Genomic DNA, 24,028 nt, shown 5'->3' with positions numbered 1-24,028 from the left:
GGCCCTGGTTTCCTGGGAAAAAATATGCAAACCCAAGAGTTAGGGGGGCCTTGGCCTGGATGACCAAGAGATTCTTTGTAAAGCTCTAGGAGCCAAACTATGGTGGAGATGGGTGAAGGATCCAAAAGCTCAGTGGGCCAGGATATGGAAAGAGAAGTATGCTAGCTCGTGGCACAATAATGATCTCATAAGAATGGCTGGAACTATAAAAGGATCATACATATGGAACAGAGCCTGGGAGAACAGAATTCTAGTTCAAAAGAATAGTTTCTGGGAAATTAGAGCAGGAGATCTTGCTCTTTTTTGGGAGGACAAATGGCAGTAGGAACCAACACTGTTAACAGAGAATTTTGTTAGCCTCAAGCAGGAAACAGATGCCCAAGGGTTAATCAGAGTTAAGGATTTCTGGGATCTTTCACAAACCCCTGAAAAATGGAGAAGCTGGAGAAACATTGAATGCGGTGAGGACAGCCCCTAAAAATCAAAGCAGAGGCTCTGGGGGACTTGCTCAAGAAAAGGATGATCTTAAAAACAGAAGGGCAGGATCAGTTGAGATGGGGTAATAACAAGCAAGGAGCCTTTAATCTCAAGGAAGCTAAAGGATGTCTTCTTGGGCTAAATTATAGTGTTCCAGACAAGACCTGGACACATCTTTGGAGGCAGCAAGGTTGGATGAAGATCAAGATTTTTATGTGGCTGGTTCATCACAAGAAAATATTAACTTGGGAGAATATTAGGAGAAGGGGAATTATGGGGCCCTCTATATGTCAGCTCTGTGAGGAGCAAGAGGAGACAACGGAACATATTCTCAATAACTGCTCTTATACCACTTGGCTGTGGGATTCATTCTCCTCAATTTTCCAGCAGTCTGATAGGGATAGAGGAAGTATCACAAACACCCTAAACAACTGGAGAAAGAATTTCAAGGAGAATGAAGTCCTAAATTTGGCCTGGGCCTTCACACCTTGCTTTATTATCTCGAACGTTTGGAAAGAAAGAAATAAAAGAATTTTCAAGAATGGTAAGTCTTCAACACAACATCTTCTTGATCTTATCTTGAAACAGATTAGAGAGACAGTCAGCTCTACTCTTAATAATAGCCCCTCGAATCCCCCATCAGATGAAGAGTAGAGAATTCTCAGGCAATTGGGATTGCAGGGGATAACGCCTCAAGGTCGAAACAGAAAGAATAATACCATGGTAACAGAGAAGGACTACTGGCAACCCCCACCGAAAGGCTTTCTAAAATACAACATTGACGGTGCCTCCAAAGGCAATCCGGGAACTGCAGGTTATGGAGGAGCTTTAAGGGATGAGGAGGGAAATATTATATTTATCTTCCACTACCATTTAGGCAGAGCTACTAACAACATGGTAGAAGTGATGGTACTAGAGCAGTGTCTAGAGTTTCTATCACAGAATCAGTGCTCTAATATCATTTTGGAAGCAGACAGTGAGATAACCATCAACATAGTGAAAAGAATCAGTGGTGGTTCTGGGCCGGAAAGAGTCTCGAATCATTGGAAACTTATACAGGTTTATCAAAGAATCCAACTACATCTACAGGGCCTTCGAACCATAAGCTTCAACCATGTTCGACGGAATGCCAATAAACTGGCTGACTTACTGGCCAATCAAGGTGCAAGCAATGCAGAGTGTGGAATGGCTATGAAGTGGCAGGAAATTCCTCCAAGTCATCTAAAGGCTATCTGCGAGGATCAAGCTGCGGAGGACAGGGAGGTTTTCCAATTTCGAGCGGGGTTGAATTCCACGATTTGTTGTCACCGGGGGGTACCATCTCGGCCTAGCAAGATATTCCAGTGAGGTTGAGCGTCTTGTTTGGGTTCAACTACTCCTGGCTCATCTCGTCCGGGTTTCCCAGGGTTTTGGTTGGCTCTTTGTGGTTCTATCTCCTAATTAAACTCGGGATCAGCTCCAGGTTTCACAGTACGTGTTGGCGGAAGGAGCATTTAATGGGGTACAGCCGTAGGCGTCCCTTTCCCGCTTCTGGGATAGTTGTCCTGGCGAAAGGCGGGTTTCGGGTGATCGCACAGCTTCTAAGTGGTAAGTGGTTTTGTTATTTTGAGAGCGATCCCATAGAGTGAATGACACGTGGCATGGGGGCAGTTGGGGAAACCGCCCTTGATCGCGCGATAAAGTGGGGTTGGGTTCGGAGCAGCGATATTGATCCGGGTCGTCGGATTTGGCAATCGGGTTGGACGGTTGAGATAGTCCACGTGGTTTAGTGGGGCCCATCAGGCCACCTCTCCGTTGTCTTTCAGCGCGTTTCGTCCTTTCCCTCCTTTATGTGAATTGGGGGGTTGGGTTTGACTGCAGTCGCTAGTTGACTCCGGGTAGTGTTTTGAACGTTTTGTTGTTGGCCTTCTGGGTTCCCTAGAGTTAGGTGCTTCTGTGAGGTAGTGGGTGGATCATTGTCCTTGACAGGCATACCTGTCCTCCTGCGTTCTTATTGACAGGTTTTTGTACACTTTGTAAACTATCCTTTGAATTAATGAAATAGTAGGTTCGGCGCTTGCTTCAGCACAAAAAAAAGAAATAGTTATAAACAAGGATATTTTATAATTTGTTGTATAGTTGATTTGAATTGATTTAATCTATTTTCTTTATAAAAAATAAATAAAATTTAGTTAATTAATTACTTTTTCAATGATCTAAATTATTTTCACATTTAGAAAACAATTCTTAATAAACTTGATTAATTTTTACACAAACAAATTGGCCCAGGAGATTCGGTAAAGTCTTCCGTTGACTAGGAAAACTTGCTTTTAGGCATAGCATCTCGATCCAGAATATAATATAGAAGAATTTAATTCTGAAAGCACTCTACTAAAGAGCCGTCTAAGGGCGTAGCGTATTACTATTGGGATAAGATGAATCTTCCTCTATAAATTCCTTGCCCTCAGAAGTGCAAGCCCTCCGGACCTTTTTCTTTTCTGTTTATTACCTACGGCGAAAGGCCCATCTCTTCCTTAGAGGAATTAGATCTGCTAGGAAGAATGGAATCCTGTTAGGACAAATCTAACTGAAGAGAAGAAAAAGAAATGGGATAACTGAATGCACTTCTGATTGATATGAACCAATCTCCTTAGAGAAGCCAAAATGTTATAAGGAAAAAAAAAGATCATATAAAGATGTTAAGAAATTTTGTACTTTATTTTATTGGGATTAAGAAGAGATTGTATTTTATTTTATTGGGATTAAGAAAAGATTGTCTTTTATTTTTTAGGATTAAGAAGAGATGTAATATTATATTTATTTATAAAGTATAAAAAAATTATTTTAAATAATAATTACTAAAGATTTTTTATTTTTTCAAATCTTCATATAAATTTTATATTTTTTATTTATATGAAAAATGTAATTATTGTTGTTGAGTTTTGTTTCCAACAAAATTTGAAAAAAATAATTAGTATGACTTATGTTACTTTTAAAGTAGCATGTTTATGTAGGTTATAAAACAATTTTTTTTTTTAATGTAATTAGGATTTTGTTTTTAATTAATGTGTGGTTTACAAATACTAGTGGTTGTTATGTCTACCTAGTGACTTTTCATTAGCAAGGTGTTTTAACCATGGAACTCAATCAATTGAGCTAACTCTTGGGGCTAATAAATTTTGTACTATTTCTTAAATTGTGTATATCATCCTTATGCAGGGTCATGTTCAGGGTATCATTCCAATTTTATCTATGTCTCTATGAAGAGAAAGAATGTAATTACAGTTTCTCGAAGTAATGAAATATTGAATAAAAGATCATTTTCTTTTTTGAATCAACCTTAAATTTGTTAATGTAATTAGGGTTTTTTAAAGCTACATGAAATATTGAATAAACTCTAATTTTCTTTTTTGCATCTATGTTAAATTTCCTATACTTATTTAATGTGTTGCGATCAAGGTGGTTACAACTAGCTTGCATGTGGAGAGAACGTCATTACATAGCCTTGATTATTACATATGGTTTCTCTCACTTGTCAAGCGACAAAGGTAGAAGTAATATTTCTTCAAAAAGTGGACATGGCTATAATTCTAGCCCAAAAAATAATTTAAGGGAGAAACAAGATGGAGGTAATTTGGTCTCTAAGAGGAAGAATTAATTACTATTTACTTCTTCTCTCACTTGTCAAGTGACAAAGATAGAAATCATTTTCCTTCAAAAAGTGGACATGGTTATAATTCTAGCCCAAAAAATAGTAGTTTAAGGGAGAAACACTATGGAGTTAATTTGATCTCTAAGAGGAAGAATTAATGACTAATGAGAAATACACAAAGAAAAACAAAACATAGTTGGCTAACTAAAGCATTGGACTAAAAATAATTGAATTTGACCTAATTTGTCATTTGTTTTATATGTTTGCATAGATAGGAAAATTCATTAGTGAGATCAACTCTAACCCATCAATTTAATGCCTTAGAAATAAATCTTACTTTCACTATTCTGATTGCCCAAGTAAATGAGAAATTATCTTGCTTTGACACTTAGAAATTTGAAATCTGATATAACATAACCAATAGCATATATTAGAATTCAAGCATCAACAATGGGGAAGTGGGATGAGCATAATGATTACAACCAATTGCACATCCATCCCAACACATAAATTTGTATTGCAACACCTCTACTTCAATGGCAAATTTTATAGAAGTTGTTATACTTCTTCATTTCTATAGAAAGATGCAATATCTTCTCAAATTATCGTAATATTATTTTTTGTTGGCAAACGATTTACATTATATTAAGAAAAATGGAATACATAAAGTAAAAATAGAGATGCATGGAGGGACACAACCCATAGGCACCACAAAAAGAGGCAAAAGGGATACCATCTACCCTAAGGAGGGGAAACTAGATAGTCTTCCTAAGAAGAGAAAATTTGGGGCCATTTTTACAGTTAAGAGACAAAAAGCAGAAAAAAAAGAGCTAAACATAACACTTGTTGGAGAGCTTGTAGCTACTACCACTCTATCAACTTTGAGAGGAACAAAAATAAAAACATACCATGTCAAGATGTGGACCTGTTCATGTTGAGCTAGCGCCTTGTGGGTTGGAGGAAGCATGGATCGACTTCATATGTGCACATTCTCCATTGATTGGAACAACTTCATCGATGGTGTTTGGGCTAGAAGGGCCTTCTTCTAGTGTTTCTTCCACAATGAAACAACCAAATGGATTGGGATGAGGGGAAGAAGACTTTCACCAGCCAGATGGACGTCCATAGATTGGAATGAGGTGCTAAATGACCCATGAACCTAAGAATTGCACCAAACACTAGTGTAGATGATGGAGGCTGGGGAGGAGTTGAGAGGGACAAAAATTAAAGCAAAGGGACTAGGAGAGGAAGAGGAGGGAAATTCTAGTGATAATTCACGACCAAGGTTGAGCGAGAGACGACGAAAGGAGGAATATATGTTTTTGGTATGGGTGTTAGCTTCAACTATCATCCTGGAAGCATTGTTGCATTCCGATTCTTGAGCCATGAGGTGTCGGGCAAAGAGATTGTAGAATTCCCAAAGCTCATTTCCCCCCCTTTGACCTCCCTCAACTTCCAAACTTGTAACCTGACACCAAACGTGTTCAGGTATGTCATTCTCAAAAATACCCATGTTGTCTTCCATTTTTGGAGTGGCAAGCGAGAGACCTCATCCCCACCCATGAACACCATGACAAACTTGTCCTCTTTCTCAAATCATGGGTTTAAGTTGGATGGCGGTGAAATTCATTGGAGGCATCGAGATAGCGGGACCCAAGAGAGAAGAGTAAGCGCTAATATAGTGATGGGTGTGGAGCGAAATGACCAAGAGGTAGGAGGAACATTCCAAAACATAGGCATGGTGAGCAAAATATATGCATACAAGGTGGTTTTTAGCAGTGTGCTAAACCATAGTGTGTGAGGACTCGATACAGTACAAGAATTATGGTTGACAGATGCATGGATATATGGTTTGAGGAAAGAGACTGCCAAGTGTAGGGAAGATTCATGCCTAGCTTGAGAAAGTGGTTGGGCAGATGGGAGCACCTGGATCCAATGGAGAAGGTCCTTAGCAGCAATGTGCTTGGAGTGAGGGGACTAGGCTTCGATGGTTGGGGAGGATAAGGGTGAGTCCTCGCATTGCTCATGCTCTTCTGCTCCCTTATTGGCTAATAAGTTTTCTAGTGAGTTGGATTTGCATTTGGTGTAGGAGAATATTATGGCCTCTAACTGGGAAAGGAGGGATGCCATTTGTTGTATGCAGTGGTGGATATTTTCAAGATTCGTTGAGCTACTAGAATGATTATTCTTAGGTCACCTTCAGTTATTAAAGGAAAGAAGTGGTGGCACTATCCTATGCTTATACCACACTTATGCCTTCAATTAGCACATCCAACTATTGCTATCATGGCCTATGCATCCCTTCTAGATTCGAAGAATCTCCCCTATGTGATCATCAATGACCCTTCTGATGCTTACTTCCTTAGGGTTGCCTTTGGAGGCTCCATCAAAGTTGAGATTGAAATGGTTGGAAGGTGGCAACTTCTAGGTATCAAGATAACGGTCTCTTGCATTTCCTATAGGGGGAGTTTCTTGGATCATTGGGAGCTTAAGGCTCCACCAGGAATGAATTTCTTTTTTCTGGTTGTGCAGCTTGGAAGTCTTTAGCGTTCCATTTGGCGAGGGGTATGGCATCCTTAAGGTACTTGTGAAAAAGTTGCCATGTGCTCTCAGGAGTTTTTTTCTTATTGTTAAATGTTCTTTGATTCCTCTCTTTCCATATTTCCTAGGCTAAGAGGCTCAGAGCAATAGACTAGAGGTTGTTGAGGATGGGATTAAGGAAATAGATTTTTGGCTAGTTCTTGGTAGTTTGGGAGATGATGCCTTCCCCCCGATCATATATTTGGAAGTTGTTCTCAATATTGTTCCATATGTTGTTAGCATACGTGCAGTGGATAAATAGGTGATTTATGGTCTCTTGTTGAGATTTGCATAGACAACACAAGGAAGGGCATTGAAAACCTTTTTTGGCTAAATTATCGCATGTGAGAGTTATATGCTTGATGAGAAGCCAAGTGAAAGTTTAAACTTTGGGCTAGGTTCTCATGTGCTAGAGCTCATTCTAAAAGGGATAAAGATCATTGGATCCTTCCTGTGTTAGGAGGTGATAGGCCCCCTTGACTGACAAGCTTCCTACATTGTTGTAGCCACATCAGAGGATATATGGTCCCTCTTTCTACCTATTGAATATTTGATGGAGAGCCTACTGAAGGGATGTTTTGTTGGGTTTTGAATCTTCCATTTTTCATAAGATATTTTGGAATCCAAGTGCAGACTTCATTTCTCCCATTGTTAGTCTATAACTAATGAACAAGGCTGCAGCCTATGCTTTGGACTGAGGCTTGACTTAGTGGAGTGGAGATTATGTTGCTTAATCCTAGTAGTTGCTGCCAGGAGTCATTCCAAAATATGGTTGTCTTTCCATCATGGATTTCCCAAAAGCAGTGCATTTAAACCAAAGATCTATTAAGGCTGATCATATTCTAGATGAGATATCTCGAAGGCTGAGAGGAGAGGAAAATGAGATCCTGCTTTGGGGTCTCCTTTACATATTTGATGTTCCAAAAATGGACCCATGGTTATGTCTTATATTTTATCCATTTCTGCCAGACTTTTCCACCCAGAACCTTATTGGCACTTCTAGATCATGTAAGCCTAGCCCTCCATTTGCTTTTGGGAGGAAGAGCATTTCCCATTTCACGAGGGGGCATTTGTTCTTTAAATCTGCTCCTCCCTAAAAGAATGAATGTTGGATATTTTTTATACTTTTGATGACCCATTTGGGGGTTTCAAATACATAAAAAAGAACTATAGGAATTGCTTGTAGGACAAATTTTAGGAAGACTAATAGACTTTCTATGTTTAAGGATCTATATGTCCAACAACTCAACTTGTATTTAAGATTGTTAAGGAGTTCTTGCCAGGAAGAGTTATTGACTGAAGAATCAATGAGGGGTGATCCCAGATATTTAGAAGGGAAAGAAGTTGATGAAAACTGAAGCATGCATTTGATGTTCCTCGAGGTGATGGTAAGGGTATTGAAGAAGAAAATTTTGGATTTGGCCAGATTGATGGAGGTATCGGGGGCTTCATAGAAGAGTTATAGGATGGTTTTTACTTCCTTGGTATCGTGAACAAAAGAGTGGTTCACGAGGGGGGTATCATCCATCGATTGTTGGTGAGAGAGGGTGATGCTGCCATGAATGGTGAGACCTTTGATAGAGGCATTCTGAAGAGAGACTTTGATGGATCTACCAAGACCTTCTGCCATGAGAATGAAAAGGAATGGGGAGAGAGGACCCCCTTTCCTTATGCCTCTTGAGGTTTGGAAGGTGTCCATGGGGAAGCCATTGACAATGATGGAGAAGAAGGTAATGGAGATCAAGGACATAATCAATTGAATCTAGTGTGTATAGAAACTGAAAGCCTAAAGGGTGCTTTCAATATAGTCCCAGTCGAGCTTGTAAAAGGCCTTAGACATTTCTACCTTTATCAACATTCTAGGCTTCTTTAGGGTTTTAAGGGAATGGATAGCCTCATGAGGAAGGATTATGTTGTCTAGGATTTGTATACCTTCCACATAGCCATATTTCTTAGGAGATATGAGGGAGGGAAGAATGTGATTCAACTACTTAGCTATGAATTTAGTTATAATTTTGTAAATAACATTACAAAGAGTGATGGGGCAATATTTACCTAGAAAAGCAACATTGTCCTCATTTCGAACTAGAGCTAGGAAGGTGACATTGAAGGCCAGTAAGATGGTTTTATTGCTTCATGATTCCTCAACAATGACATGAATTTCACTATGAAGGAAGTTCCAACATTTTTTGAAGAGGTGACAATGAACCCATTAGGTCTAGGGGCTTTGCCATCTACCATCTGATTGAGAGCCTCTATAATATCTAATTCTGAGAAAAGTCTGATAGGACTTTTGTTTTGTTCCTTAGTGACTAATTATGGGATATCTGTTGTGATTTGGTCTATGGCCTCCCAACACTGTGGTTCAGGTTCTTGAAAAATATCAAAAAAGAAGTTGACCAATTCCTTTTCTATGTCCTCCTGTTTTTCTACTACTTCACCAACTTTAGTTCAAAGAGAGGTGATTCGATCAAATTAACCGTTCTAGAAGATTGATATATGGAAAAATGAGGTGTTATGTTCTCCCTCTTTGAGCCAATTGATCCTATATTTTTTCTTCCAATAGATTTCTTCACGCTTGTAGTATTCCTTGAGCTGTTTGGTGAGGTCTTCTTCCTTACCATCACCTTTGTCAGTGTGACCATTTAGGATGATCTCCTATTAGATAGTGGTGATGGCATTTTCAAGGGGATGGTTTTCTTGGAAGATATCTCCAAATTCCTCCTTGTTCCATTTTTTGAGGAGGATCTTGATTTGCTTGAAATTTTGTTGGAAGACATACATCTTGGGTCCTCTAAAGTGGTTCATTCCCTTCCACTAGCTTTTGATTTTGTTGATCATATTAAGATATAAGTGCAAAATTTGTTCAAATCAGAAGGGATGCTTAAGGGGCTTACCAAATAATCTCGACGACAAAAATATGGGAAAATGGTCTAGAAGAGGGGAAAATATTCACTGTGAGGTCATGACCTCTAGTGATTAAATAGTTTGAAACCAAGAAATGATCCAAGCATGAGGATAGCTGGGCTGATCCCCCACTTTTGTTATTCCAAGTGAAGAGGCCTTTGGTCGTCTTCATGTCCACCATGTTTGCTTCTTCTATGAAGTTCCTTAGGTCTTCGAATTTTGATTCTAGATGCCTTCTACCACACTTATTTTCTTTTATAGAGGTGATAATGTTGAAGTTGTAGCTTATGATCCATTTATTGGGTTCTATTTGATCCTTTAGGGAGTGGACATGGAATATCATGTCTTACTTCTTGGAAGGAGCTTGATGTCAATATACTTTGGAATGGAAGTATTGTATATACGTGCCTAACAAGTGAAAAGAAATAGTGAGTGCAGAGGGACTTGTGGGCAAAAATGCCATACTTATTTGAGAGGGGTCCTAGGAAATTCCCAAGCCCCTAGAGGCTCCTACGTCCAATGCCATATTGTGTGCCTTCTTCCATAATTTTCCATTATGGATTCAAATTCTTTTCCAGAGCATTTTGTTTCTTGGATTAGTAATGTTTTTGGGAGATCCCAATGGATATTCTGATGGAGAATGTGCTTCTCTGAGGGGTTATTCAAACCTCGTATGTTCCAAGAAACGATAATAATGGAAGTACATTGGTTTGATAGGAGTAGGTCTCTGAGATCTACTTGTATTTGGTGGTGATAGCTTGAACACCTAGCTGCATTTTGGATTTTTCTTTCTAGAGGGCAATAACCAGGAGGTGAATATGTTTGGGTGGGATGGTACTCTTAGGATTCTTACGGCAGGTGTTTTCAAGTGCCATTAGATCTAGCCCCCCTTTTGGAAAATGTAATGTGGTAGCTATTAATTCCAATTTTCCTTAACCTTAATATTTGATTTTGAACTTGTTTAATATTCTTATTTTTATTTAGTTAGATCTTCTCATCAAACAAATATCAAGAACGAACGAACAAGAACAATGGACATAGAAATTAGGCACTTAGCCAAGCTCAAACCCCTCCAAGGGGAAAACCCAAAAAATTGTCCTCTTCTTATAGAATCTACTTCAAATGAAACACAAAGACCCAAGTCCTAGACTATGTCCTCCTCTAAGTACCAAGTCAGCCCTTCCAACATGTCGTTCTCTTGATCTTGCTCTAACCAACTTCACATCGCAACTTCAACCTGCTAGATTCAATACTGAAACCCTTCTATAACTTCGAGCCTACAGCAATTGTTTAGAAACCCTAAGACAACTCTTCTTGTAATCCTTCTTGAGAAAAATGAGCCTTCTCAAGATCAACTAGGTCAGACAGAATAGTCGCTCTTCCCGCAACCTTGTGTTGGAACAAGGGTCACTACTAAGAGAGGGGGTGTGAATTAGTAGTGATAACAATTACACAACTTTAAAACTTTAACTCCAATATTTTAAACAAGTCATAACCTAACATATAAGAAATATATTTGAACATCCAACTTCAAAAACAATCAACACATGTGAGCCATAACATATGAAGTAAACATGCACAATGAGACACAAATCATCACATCACATAAGAATATAGGACATTTGGTGGAAAATCCCCTCTGGGTCAAAAACTGCCCTTGTTGTTGTTGCACTGCTCAATATATTTTATTATATGCGAAACAAATAATTACATAAATTATACATATGTAAACTATCTATAAGTAACTATGATCTTCATCTCACGACTCTATGGATCATCATCTGCTGGAAGCCTCCACAACTAACGAGCCTTTCTGAACACCCATTGGGCTGTGAAGAAATATGTTCTTGATTCTTATTTTGCTAGAGCCGCACTTCACTCCTCTGTATGGTTCACATTTCATGCATTTTTAAACTGGAACCCTTGAGCTTATCAACATGAACATCACAACAGCTCTCTCACACATCCACACACCATCCTCAACTCACACTACCTTAATACATTAGCTACAAATAATCTAGATGCAAAAATTCAATCATGCAATATTAATATCCTTATGAAACATGAAACATTGATGTAGCCATATATATGAATTCTCAGCCCCTACAAATACAAATAAGTCAAACATGCAACCAAGGATCTACATCCTCATCAACTCTTCTTCCATTTTTGTAATATGAACATGGTCTAAATATTTCTCATCCATCAAGCTCTAGTTCAATACATTCTATCTCAATATTATCTATGCTACAACTTCAACAAACTCTGTCACCAACTGCAAATTAAACTTTTCCTCTCAATCACAAAATAATAGCTACTTCATGCATATTCCCATGTCCTAATTTCTACCATTTATCTCCAAATATTCTTTTATTGTAGTAGATTGACCTCTTGTCTCTACAAAAAATTCTACTCTCCAAAATGTGCCCTTAGCAACCCCAAAATGATGGAGTTGCTCATCTATTTAAATAATTTGCTCATCTTCTCCACTACTATCTTGATCAATGTATTCACACTTCAAATACACTTATTTTTTATATAAAAAAAATTATGCTCAACTTCTTTTAAGTAAATTTTGTAATTTTTTATGTTTAACTTTTTATAAGCAAATTTTGTATTTTATTTTTTGGGATTAAAAATAAATGTATTATTATTTTTTTGGGATTACGAATAGATGCCTTTAGATTATAATTTTTATTTATTTTTGAAATAGTTATAAAGATATTTTATTTTTCATTTTTAATTTTTGAAATAAATATAAATAAGGATATTTTATAATTTGTTGTAGAGTTAATTTGAATTGATTTAACCTATTTCTTTATAACAAATAAATAAAATTTAGTTAACTAATTACTTTTTCAATTATTTAAATTATTTTCACATTTAGAAAACTATTCTTAATAAACTTGATTAATTTTTACACAAACAAATTAGTTTAAAACCAAAATGTTATAAGGAAAAAAAGGATCATATCAAGATGTTAAGAAAATTTGTACTTTATTTTATTGGGATTCAGAAGAGATTGTACTTTATTTTATTGGGATTAAGAAAAGATTGTACTTTATTTTATTGGGATTAAGAAAAGATTGTCTTTTATTTTTTAGGATTAAGAAGAGATGTAGTATTATATTTATTTATAAAGTATAAAAAAATTATTTTAAATAATAGTTACTAAAGATTTTAAAATTTTTCAAATTTTTTATAAATTTTATATTTTATATTTATATGAAAAATGTAATTATTGTTGTTGAGTTTTGTTTCCAACAAAATTTGAAAAAAATAATTAGTATGACTTTTGTTATTTTTAAAGTAGCATGTTTATGTAGGTTATAAAACTAATTTTTTAATGTACTTAGGATTTTGTTTTTAATTAATGTGGGGTTTACAAATACTAGTGGTTGTTATGTCTACCTTGGGACTTCTCATTAGCAAGGTGTTTTAACCATGGAACTCAATCAATTGAGCTAACTCTTGGGGCTAATAAATTTTGGATCATTTCTCAAATTGTGTGTATCATCCTTATGCAAGGTCATGTTCAGGGTATCATTCCAGTTTTATCTATGTCTCTATAAAGAGAAAGAATGTAATTACAGTTTCTCAAAGTCATGAAATATTGAATAAAAGTTCATTTTCTTTTTTGAATCAACCTTAAATTTGTTAATGTAATTAGGCTTCTTTAAAGCTACATGAAATATTGAATAAACTCTGATTTTCTTTATTGCATCTATGTTAAATTTATTATACTTATTTAATGTGTTGCGATCAAGGTGGTTACAACTAGCTTGCATGTGGAGAGAACGTCATTACATAGCCTTGATTCTTACTTACGGTTTCTCTCACTTGTCATGTGACAAAGGTAGAAATAATATTCCTTCAAAAAGTGGACATGGCTATAATTCTAGCCCAAAAAATAATTTAAGGGAGAAACAAGATGGAGGTAATTTGGTCTCTAAGAGGAAGAATTAATTACTGTTTACTTCTTCTCTCACTTGTCAAGTGACAAATATAGAAATAATTTTCCTTCAAAAAGTGGACATGGCTATAATTCTAGGCCAAAAAATAATAGTTTAAGGGAGAAACACTATGGAGTTAATTTGATCTCTAAGAGGAAGAATTAATGACTGATGAGAAATACACAAAGAAAAACAAAACATAGTTGGCTAACTAAAGCATTGGACTAAAACTAATTGAATTTGACCTAATTTGTCATTTGTTTTATATGTTTGCATAGATAGGAAAATTCATTAGTGAGATCAACTCTAACCATCAATTTAATGCCTTAGAAATAAATCTTACTTTCACTATTTCGATTGCCCAAGTAAATGAGAAATTATCTTGCTTTGCCACTTAGAAATTTGAAATCTGATATAACATAACCAATAGCATATTAGAATTCAAGCATCAACAATGGGGAAGTGAGATGAGCATAATGAGTACAAACAATTGCACATCCATCCCAACACATAAATTTGTATTGCAACACCTCTACTTCAGTGGAAAATTTTATAGAAGTTGTTATACTTCTTCATTTCTATAGAAAGATGCAATATCTTCTCAAATTATTGTAATATTATTTTTTGTTGGCAAATGATTTACATTATATTAAGAAAAATGGAATACATAAAGTAAAAATAGAGATGCATGGAGGGACACAACCCATAGGCACCACAAAAAGAGGCAAAAGGGAGACCATCTACCCTAAGGAGGGAAACTAGATAGTCTTCCTAAGAAGAGAAAATTTGGGGCCATTATTACAGTTAAGAGGAAAAAAGCAAAAAAAAAAGAGCTAAACATAATGTTTGATGGAGAGCTTGTAGCTACTACCACTACATCAACTTTGAGAGGAACAAAGATAAAAACATACCATGACAAGATGTGGACCTGTTCATGTTGAGCTAGTGCCTTGTGGGTTGGAGGAAGCATGGACCGACTTCATATGTGCACATTCTCCATTGATTGGAACAACTTCATCAGCAGTGTTGGGGCTAGAAGGGCCTTCTTCTAGTGTTTCTTCCACAATGAAACAACCAAATGGATTGGTATGAGAGGAAGAAGACATTCACCAACCAGTTAGACATCCATAGATTGGAATGAGGTGCTAAGTGACCCATGAACCTAAGAATTGCACCAAACACTAGTGTAGATGGTGGAGGTTGAGGAGGAGTTGAGAGGGACCAAAATTAAAGCAAAGGGACTAGGAGAGGAAGAGGAGGGGAGTTCTAGTGATAAATCAAGACCAAGGTTGAGCGAGAGATGACGAAAGGAGGAATATATGTTGTTGGTATGGGTGTTAGCTTCAACTATCATCCTGGAAGCATTGTTGCATTCCCATTCTTGAGCCATGAGGTGTCGGGCAAAGACATTGTAGAATGCCCAAAGCTCTTTTCCCCCCCTTTGACCTTCCTCAACTTCCAGACTTGTAACTTGACACCGAATGTGTTCAGGGATGTCATTCTCAAAAATACCCATGTTGTCTTCCATTGTTGAAGTGGCAAGCGAGCGACCCCATCCCCACCCATGAACACCATGACAAACTTGTCCTCTTTCTTAAATCATGGGTTTAAGTTGGATGGTGATGAAATTCGTTGGAGGCATTGAGATAGCGGGACCCAAGAGAGAAGAGTAAGAGCTAATATAGGGTTGGGTGTGGAGTGAAATGACTAAATAGATAGGAGGAACATTCTAAAACATAGGCATGGTGAGAAAAATATATGCATACAATGTGGCTTTTAGGAGTGTGCTAAACCATAGTGTGTGAGGACTCGATAGAGTACAAGAATTATGGTTGACAGATGCATGGATATATGGTTCGAGGAGAGAGACTGCCAAGTGTAGGAAAGATTCATGCCTGGCTTGAGAAAGTGGTTGGGCAGATGGGAGCACCTGGATCCAATGGAGAAGGTCCTTAGCAGCAATGTGCTTGGAGTGAGGGGACTAGGCTTCGATGGTTGGGGAGGATAAGGGTGAGTCCTCGCATTGCTCATGCTCTTCTGCTCCCTTATTAGCTAAGAAGTTTGCTAGTGAGTTGGATTTGCATTTGGTGTAGGAGAATATTATGGCCTCTAATTGGGAAAGGAGGGATGCCATTTTTTGTATGCAGTGGTGGATATTTTCGTTCCATTAAAGATTCGTTGAGCTACTAGAATGATTATTCTTAGGTCACCTTCAGTTATTAAAGGAAAGAAGTGGTGGCACTATCCTATGCTTATACCACACTTATACCTTCAATTAGCACGTCCAACTATTACTATCGTAGCCTATGCATCCCTTCTAGATTCAAAGAATCTCCCCTATGTGATCATCAATGACCCTTCTGATGCTTACTTCCTTAGGGTTGCCTTTGGAGGCTCCATCAAAGTTGAGATTGAAATGGTTGGAAGGTGGCAACTTCTAGGTATCAAGATAACGGTCTCTTGTGTTTCCTATAGGGGGAGTTTCTTGGATCATTGGGAGCTTAAGGCTCCACCAGGAATGAATTTCTTTTTTCTGATTGTGCAGCTTGGAAGTCTTTAGCGTTCCATTTGGTGAGGGGTATGGCATCCTTAAGGTACTTGTGGAAAAGCTGTCATGTGCTCTTAGGAGTTTTTTTCTTATTGTTAAATGTTCTTTGATTCCTTTCTTTCCATATTTCCTAGGATAAGAGGCTCAGAGCGATAGACTAGAGGTTGTTGAGATGGGATTAAGGAAATATATTTTTGGCTAGTTCTTGGTAGTTTGGGAGATGATGCTTTCCCCACGATCATATATTTGGAAGTTGTTCTAAATATTGTTCCATATGATGTTAGCATACATGCAGGAGATAAATAGGTGATTTATGGTCTCTTGTTGAGATTTGCATAGACAACACAAGGAAGGGCCTTGAAAACCTTTTTTGGCTAAATTATTCCATGTGAGAGTTATATGCTTGATGAGAAGCCAAGTGAAAGTTTAAACTTTGGGCTAGGTTCTCATGTGCTAGAACTCATTCTAAAAGGGATAAAGATCATTGGATCCTTCCTGGGTTAGGAGGTGATAGGCCCCTTTGACCGACAAGCTTCCTACACTATTGTAGCCACTAAAGGGATGTTTTGTTGGGTTCTGAATCTTCCTTTTCGCATAAGATATTTTGGAATCCAAGTGTAGACTTCATTTCTCCCATTGTTAGTCTAGAACTAATGAACAAGGTTCCAGCCTGTGCTTTGGGCTGACGCTTGACTTAGTGGAGTGGAGATGATGTTGCTTAATCTTGGTAGTTGCTGCCAGGAGTCATTCCAAAATCTGGTTGTTTTTCCATCATGGATTTCCCAAAAGCAGTGCATTTTAACCAACGGTCTGTTAAGGCTGATCATATTCCAGATGAGAGATCTCGAAGGCTGAGAGGAGAGGAAAATGAGATCCTGCTTTGGGGTCTCCTTTACATATTTGATGTTCCAAAAATGGACCCATGGTTATGTCTTGTATTTTATCCATTTCTGCCAGACTTTTCCACCCACAACCTTATTGGCACTTCTAGATCATGTAAGCCTAACCCTCCATTTGCTTTTGGGAGGAAGAGCATTTCCCATTTCACGAGGGGTCATTTGTTCTTTAAATCTGCTCCTCCCTAAAAGAACGAACGTTGGAGATTTTTGATACTTTTGAGGACCCATTTGGGGGTTTTGAATACATAAAAAGGAACTTTAGGCATTGTTTGCAGGATGAAATTTAGGAGGACTAATAGACTTGTTATGTTTAAGGATCTATATGTCCAACAATTCAACTTGTAGTTAAGATTATTAAGGAGTCTTGCCAGGGAAAGTTATTGATGGTAGAATCAATGAGGGGTGATCCCAGATATTTAGAAGGGAGAGAAGTTGACGAAAACCGAAGCATGCATTTGATGTTCCTCTAAGTGATGGTAAGGGTATTGAAGAAGAAAATTTTGGATTTGGCCAGATTGATGGAGGTATCGGGGGCTTCATATAAGAGTTATAGGATGGTTTTTACTTCCTTGGTATCATGAACAAAAGAGTAGTTCACGAGGAGGGTATCATCCATCGATTTTTGGTGAGAGAGGGTGATGCTGCCATGAATGGTGAGACCTTTGATAGAGCTATTCTGAAGAGAGACTTTGATGGATCTACCAAGACCTTCTACCATGAGAATGAAAAGGAATGGGGAGAGAGGACCCCCTTTCCTTATGCCTCTTGAGGTTTGGAAGGTGTCCATGGGGAAGCCATTGACAAGGATGGAGAAGAAGGTAGTGGAGATCAAGGACATGATCAATTGAATCTAGTGTGTATAGAAACTGAAAGCCTAAAGGGTGCTTTCAATATAGTCCTAGTCGAGCTTGTGAAAGGCCTTAGACATTTCGACCTTTATCAACATTCTAGGCTTCTTTAGGGTTTTAAGGGAATGGATAGCCTCACGAGGAAGGATTATGTTGTCTAGGATTTTTATACCTTCGACATAGCCATATTTCTTAGGAGATATGAGGGAGGGAAGAATGTGATTCAACTAGTTAGCTATGAATATAGTTATGATTTTGTAAATAACATTACAAAGAGTGATGGGGCGATATTTACCTAGAAAAGCATCATTGTCCTCATTTTGAACTAGAGCTAGGAAGGTGACATTGAAGGCCAGTAAGATGGTTCTATTGCTTCATGATTCCTCAACAATGACATGAATTTCACTATGAAGGAAGTGCCAACATTTTTGAAGAAGGTGACAATGAACCCATTAGGTCCAGGGGATTTGCCATCTACCATATGATTGAGAGCCTCTATAATATCTAATTCTGAGACAAGTCTGATAGGACTTTTGTTTTGTTCCTTAGTGACTAATTCTGGGATATTTGTTGTGATTTGGTCTATGGCCTCCCAACACTGTGGTTGAGGTTCTTGAAAAATATCAAAGAAGAAGTTGACCAATTCCTTTTCTATGTCCTCCTATTTTTCTACTATTTCACCAACTTTAGTTCAAAGAGAGGTGATTCGATCGATTTCCTTGTGCCAAAAGATTGATATATGGAAAAATGAGGTGTTATGTTCTCCTTCTTTGAGCTAGTTGATCCTATATTTTTTCTTCCAATAGATTTCTTCACGCTTGTAGTATTCCTTGAGCTGTTTGGTGAGGTCTTCTTCCTTACCATCACCTTTGTCAGTGTGACCATTTATGATGATCTCCTATTAGAGAGTGGTGATGGAATTTTCAAGGGGATGGTTTTCTTGGAAGATATCTCCAAATTCCTCCTTGTTCCATTTTTTGCGGAGGATCTTGATTTGCTTGAAATTTTGTTGGAAGACATACATCTTGGGTCCTCTAAAGTGGTTCATTCCCTTCCACTAGCTTTTGATTTTGTTGATCATATGAAGATATAAGTGCAAAATTTGTTCAAATCAGAAGGGATGTTTAAGGGGCTTACCAAATAATCTTGACAACCAAAATATGGGAAAATGGTCCAATCCAGAAGAGGGGAAAATATTCACTGTGAGGTCATGACCTCTAGTGATTAAATGTTTTGAAACCAAGAAATGATCCAAGCATGAGGATAGCTAGGCTGATCCCCCACTTTTGTTATTCCAAGTGAAGAGGCCTTTGGTCGTCTTCATGTCCACCATGTTTGATTCTTCTATGAAGTTCCTTAGGTCTTCGAATTTTGATTCTAGATGCCTTCTGCTACACTTTTTTTCTTTTAGAGGGGTGATAATGTTGAATTTGTCGCTTATGATCCATTTATTGGGTTTTATTTGATCCTTTATGGAGTGGAGGTGGCATATCATGTCTTGCTTCTTGCAAGGAGCTTGAGGTCAATATACGTTGGAATGGAAGTAGTGTAGATATGTGCCTAACAAGTGAAAAGAAGCAGTGAGGGCAGAGGGACTTATGGGCAGAAATACCATACTTATTTGAGAGGGGTCCTAAGAAATTCCCAAGCCCGTAGAGGCTCCTTCTATGTCCAATTCCATATTGTGTGCCTTCTTCCATAATTTTTCCATTATGGATTCAAAGTCTTTGTCGGGGCATTTTGTTTCTTGGATTAGTAATGTTTTTGGGAGATCCCAATGGATATTCTGATGGAGAATGCGCTTCTCTGAGGGGTTATTCAAACCTTGTATGTTCCAAGAAACAATAATAATGGAAGTTCATTGGTTTGATAGGAGTAGATCTCTGAGATCTACTTGTATTTGGTGGTGATAGCTTGAACACCTAGCTACATTTTGGATTTTTCTTTCTAGAGGGCAATAACCAGGAGGTGAATCTGTTTGGTTGGGATGGTACTCTTGGGATTCTTACAGCAAGTGTTTTCTAGGGCCATTAGATCTAGCCCCCCTTTTGGAAAATGTAATGTGGTAGCTATTAATTTTGATTTTCCTTAACCATACTATTTGATTGTGAACTTGGTTAATATTCTTATTTTTATTTAGTTAGATTTTCTCATTAAACAAATATCAAGAACGAACGAACAAGAACAATGGACATAGAAATTACGCACTTAGCCAAGCTAAACCCCTCCAAGGGGAAAACCCAAAAAATTCTCCTCTTCTTATAGAATCTACTTCAAATGAAACACAAAGATCCAAGTCCTAGACTAAGTCCTCCTCTAAGTACCAAGTCAGCCCTTCCAACAAGTCATTCTCTTGATCTTGCTCTAACTAGCATCACATTGCAACTTCAACTTGCCAGATTCAATATTGAAACCCTTCTGCAACTTCGACCCTGCAGTAATTGTTTAGAAACCCTAAGACAACTCTTCCTGTAATCCTTCTTGAGAAAAATGAGCCTTGTCAAGATCAACTAGGTCATATAGAATAGTTGCTCTTCTTGCAACCTTGTGTTGGAACAAGGATCACTACTAAGAGAGGGGGTGTGAATTAGTAGTGATAACAATTACACAACTTTAAAACTTTTTCTCCAATATATTAAACAAGTCATAACCTAGCATATAAGAAATAGATTTGAACATGCAACTTCAAAAACAATCAACACATGCAAGCCATAACATATGAAGTAAACATGCACAATGAGACACAAATCATCACATCACTTAAGAATATAGGATATTTGGTGGAAAATCCCCTCTGGGTCAAAAACCACCCTTGTTGCTGCTGCACTGCTCAATATATTTTATTATATGCCAAACAAATAATTACATAGAGTATACATATGTAAAATATCTATAAGTAACTATGATCTTCATCTCACGACCCTATGGACCATCATCTGCTGGAAGCCTCCATGACTAACAAGCCTTTCTGAACACCCATTGGGATGTGAAGAAATATGTTCTTGATTCTTATTTTTCCATAGCCGCACTTCACTCCTCTGTATGGTTCACATTTCATGCATTTTTAAACTGGAACCCTTGAGCTTCTCAACATGAACATCACAACAACAATATCTTCATAGCACATAATCAACATCTCAATACAAAACAACACTTTTTGCTCAAACAAAGTATCAATCACTAAATCAACAACAACTATACAAATATATTAGCTGCAAATAAACTTAATACATAGCTCTCTCACACATCCACACACCATCCTCAACTCACACTGCTTTAATACATTAGCTGCAAATAATCTAGATGCAAAAACTCAATCATGCAATATTAATATCCTTATGAAACATGAAACATTGATGTAGCCATATATATGAATTCTCAGCCCCTGCAAATACAAATAAGTCGAACATGCAACCAAGGATCTACATCGTCATCAACTCTTCTTCCATTTTTTTAATATGAACATGGTCTATATATTTCTCAGCCATCAAGTTCTAGTTCAATACATTCTATCTATATTATCTATGCTACAACTTCAACAAACTCTGTCACCAACTGAAAATTGAACCTTACCTCTCAATCACAAAATAATAGCTACTTCATGCATATTCCAATGTCCTAATTTCTACCATTTATCTCCAAATATTCTTTTATTATAGTAGATTGACCTCTTGTCTCTACAAAAAATTCTGCTCTCCAAAATGTGCACTTAGCAACCCCAAAATGATGGAGTTGCTCATCTATTTAAATAATTTTCTCCATATTCTCCACTACTCACTTGATCAATGTATTCACACTTCAAATACACTTATTTTTGTTGTTGATTAAGTCAATACAAGTTTCTACACAAAACCACAAGTAATTACCTTGGTGTTGATCCCGCAAAATTACTAAGATGCTCAAGAAATCCAGAGCAATTTCTAGTTCAATCCACAACCACACCCACATAACTGTCAGATTTCAATTGCATCGACACACACAATCCTGCCAAATCTCAGTTGGAGCCTTCCAACCACATGCTTGAGCTTGTCTCCATGTGGTTGGGGAAGAGGATAAGGGAGATCAAGCCAATTCCCTACAGAACTCTACCTAATTTTTTGGACTTCCTTCCACACACATTGCACGCATCTATGACTCCATGGAAGCATTTGTAAAACTCACAAAAAGGTGCCATAACCTTATGAGAATAGGAACATGATTATGTCTGCAGGAACAGGAACCACCATGGTAATCAACCTTGTAGCTCATATTCAAGAGAATACGTCATGATTCTCTAGAGAATTCGTGAGACTGAGGTAACTCACCAACATAAGGTACTACCATCTCAATAATAATCAAGAGAAAGAGGAAGGAACATGGGAGCCTAGACCATCAAACATTTCCATCATGAGAGCCACCATAAGCAGGTTGACATCAATGCCAACCAACAACACTCCATCACAACATCAGTGCTAACACCCTAATGTTGCACCTGCAAATACAGTCTGAGGAGTTGGGATTGAATGGATAGGCTACACTAGAATGGGAAAGGCTTCGAACACAGCTTCAACTAGCTGGAATTTGCAGAGATACAGATAGAGATATGATCATCTGGAGGGGTAAAATGAAGGGTGCAAATATTATGGTGGCAGATACATATCATATTCTCTGCTGTCAGGAGGCACTACAACCAGAGGTATGCTGGTTTTTTAAATTCTGGAATACAAATATTCCTACTAAAATCACACTTTTCCTTTGGTTAGTCTGGAAAAATAAAAATTTAACGTGGGCAAATCTCTAGAAGAGAAATTGGTTTGGTCCAAGGATATGTGTGCTTTGCAGGAATGCGGAAGAAAACAACCTCCACCTTTTCATAACTAGCCATGTTGCTTCTCAAATTTGGTATAATCTTGCTGATGTATTTGGTTTTCAATTCTCTCAATTCACTTGTATTTTTTATTGTCTCAAATGGTGGAGCCAACAGAATATTAGCTGGCGTTATATCCCCCCTATTCTCTTTTGAGAGATCTGGAGGTGGAGGAATAACATTATCTTTAAAACTTCAAAGAAAGCATTGCACAGGTGATGGAGTGCGTCAAAAATACACACTCTATTGGTTTACAATTTGGTATGGGAACTAAAAAAACTAAACAAAAACAAACATCCCTGAAGATTGAATATCCTGCTGGTTTCTTTGATGGTGCATCTCAAAGAAGCAGCTATGGATATGGTTTCTTAATCCTACATTCGCTAGATCAGGATTTTTGGGTTCATTGGGGTGCGTGCAAGGGCACAAATACAAGGGCAGAAGCCATGGCATTATGGGGATTACTCTGGTTCACAAATTTCTTGAACATTCCTAAAATCCACATATGCAGAGATTCCAAGATCATCATTGACTATGTCTGTGGCCATGCAAAAATATTCCGGCCCTCACTACAAGGTTGGTTGCAACAAATCACATACCTCTGGAATTCTCACACTCTCTCTACGATACAACACATTGGCAGAGAATTCAATCAAGCATGGAATTTCAAAGAAATGATTATAGGACAAGCTGGATGGTTTGCATAATGAAGTCAAGATGGGGAACTTTTGCATGGATGTCGGGGTGCTGCCATTGCCACAATAAAAACACTTCTTCCTATTTCAAATTTTGCTTATCTGATGGATTTACACTTTCTTTTGCTCTTCTATCTACTTCTCTTCTCTGTAGTGTCTTTCACATTATATCTTGCCTATTACAAACAATGCATGAAGTAGCATGTAATTATTAAACATTATCTGTTTTTTTTTAATATTGTAAATATTGTATATACAAATAGAACTGGGTATTTAGGCAGGTAAATTAAAAAGATGATAATATGTATGACTCTCAAGACTATGGGACGATGATAATATGTATGACTCTCAAGACTATGGGACTTGTCCCAGTTTCGCTGATATATGCAATTATATATATTGTTACACCATTATATATATAGTGAATAAATATATCATCTTTTTCTATACTGGAAAAAAAATAAAAAAATAAATAAAAAATAAAAATGTTGTGCCCATGTTGTTCTACCTAAATTCAGGATTAAATGGACTTTGTACATGGAAAAGGGCCATGCATCCACAGATTTCAATTATAATTTTATAAGATTTGTGGCTCAGAAAAGCGATGCATATTTGGTTTTGCGGTTGATTTTCTACGGTTTAAA

The 24,028-nt window shown here is 37.4% G+C and overlaps 1 non-coding gene and 1 pseudogene across 1 annotated transcript; both read right to left on the bottom strand.

Moving 5' to 3' along the window:
* Positions 1–3,629: 3,629 nt before the first annotated feature.
* LOC149213835 (U6 spliceosomal RNA) lies at positions 3,630–3,729 on the bottom strand. Its single transcript, XR_016251725.1, has one exon. It is a non-coding gene; the product is annotated as a U6 spliceosomal RNA (small nuclear RNA).
* A 9,347-nt stretch (positions 3,730–13,076) lies between these two features.
* On the bottom strand, positions 13,077–13,174 carry LOC149213834 (U6 spliceosomal RNA; annotated as a pseudogene).
* Positions 13,175–24,028: the final 10,854 nt, after the last annotated feature.

The sequence above is a fragment of the Pinus tabuliformis genome, chromosome 1_1 (genome assembly GCF_031772625.1).
Source record: "Pinus tabuliformis cultivar Carrire ecotype Pingquan chromosome 1_1, CPIR1, whole genome shotgun sequence".
Taxonomy (NCBI): Eukaryota; Viridiplantae; Streptophyta; class Pinopsida; order Pinales; family Pinaceae; genus Pinus; species Pinus tabuliformis.
The sequence above is the reverse complement of the archived record's forward strand: the minus strand, read 5'-3'. Positions and strand labels throughout refer to the sequence as shown.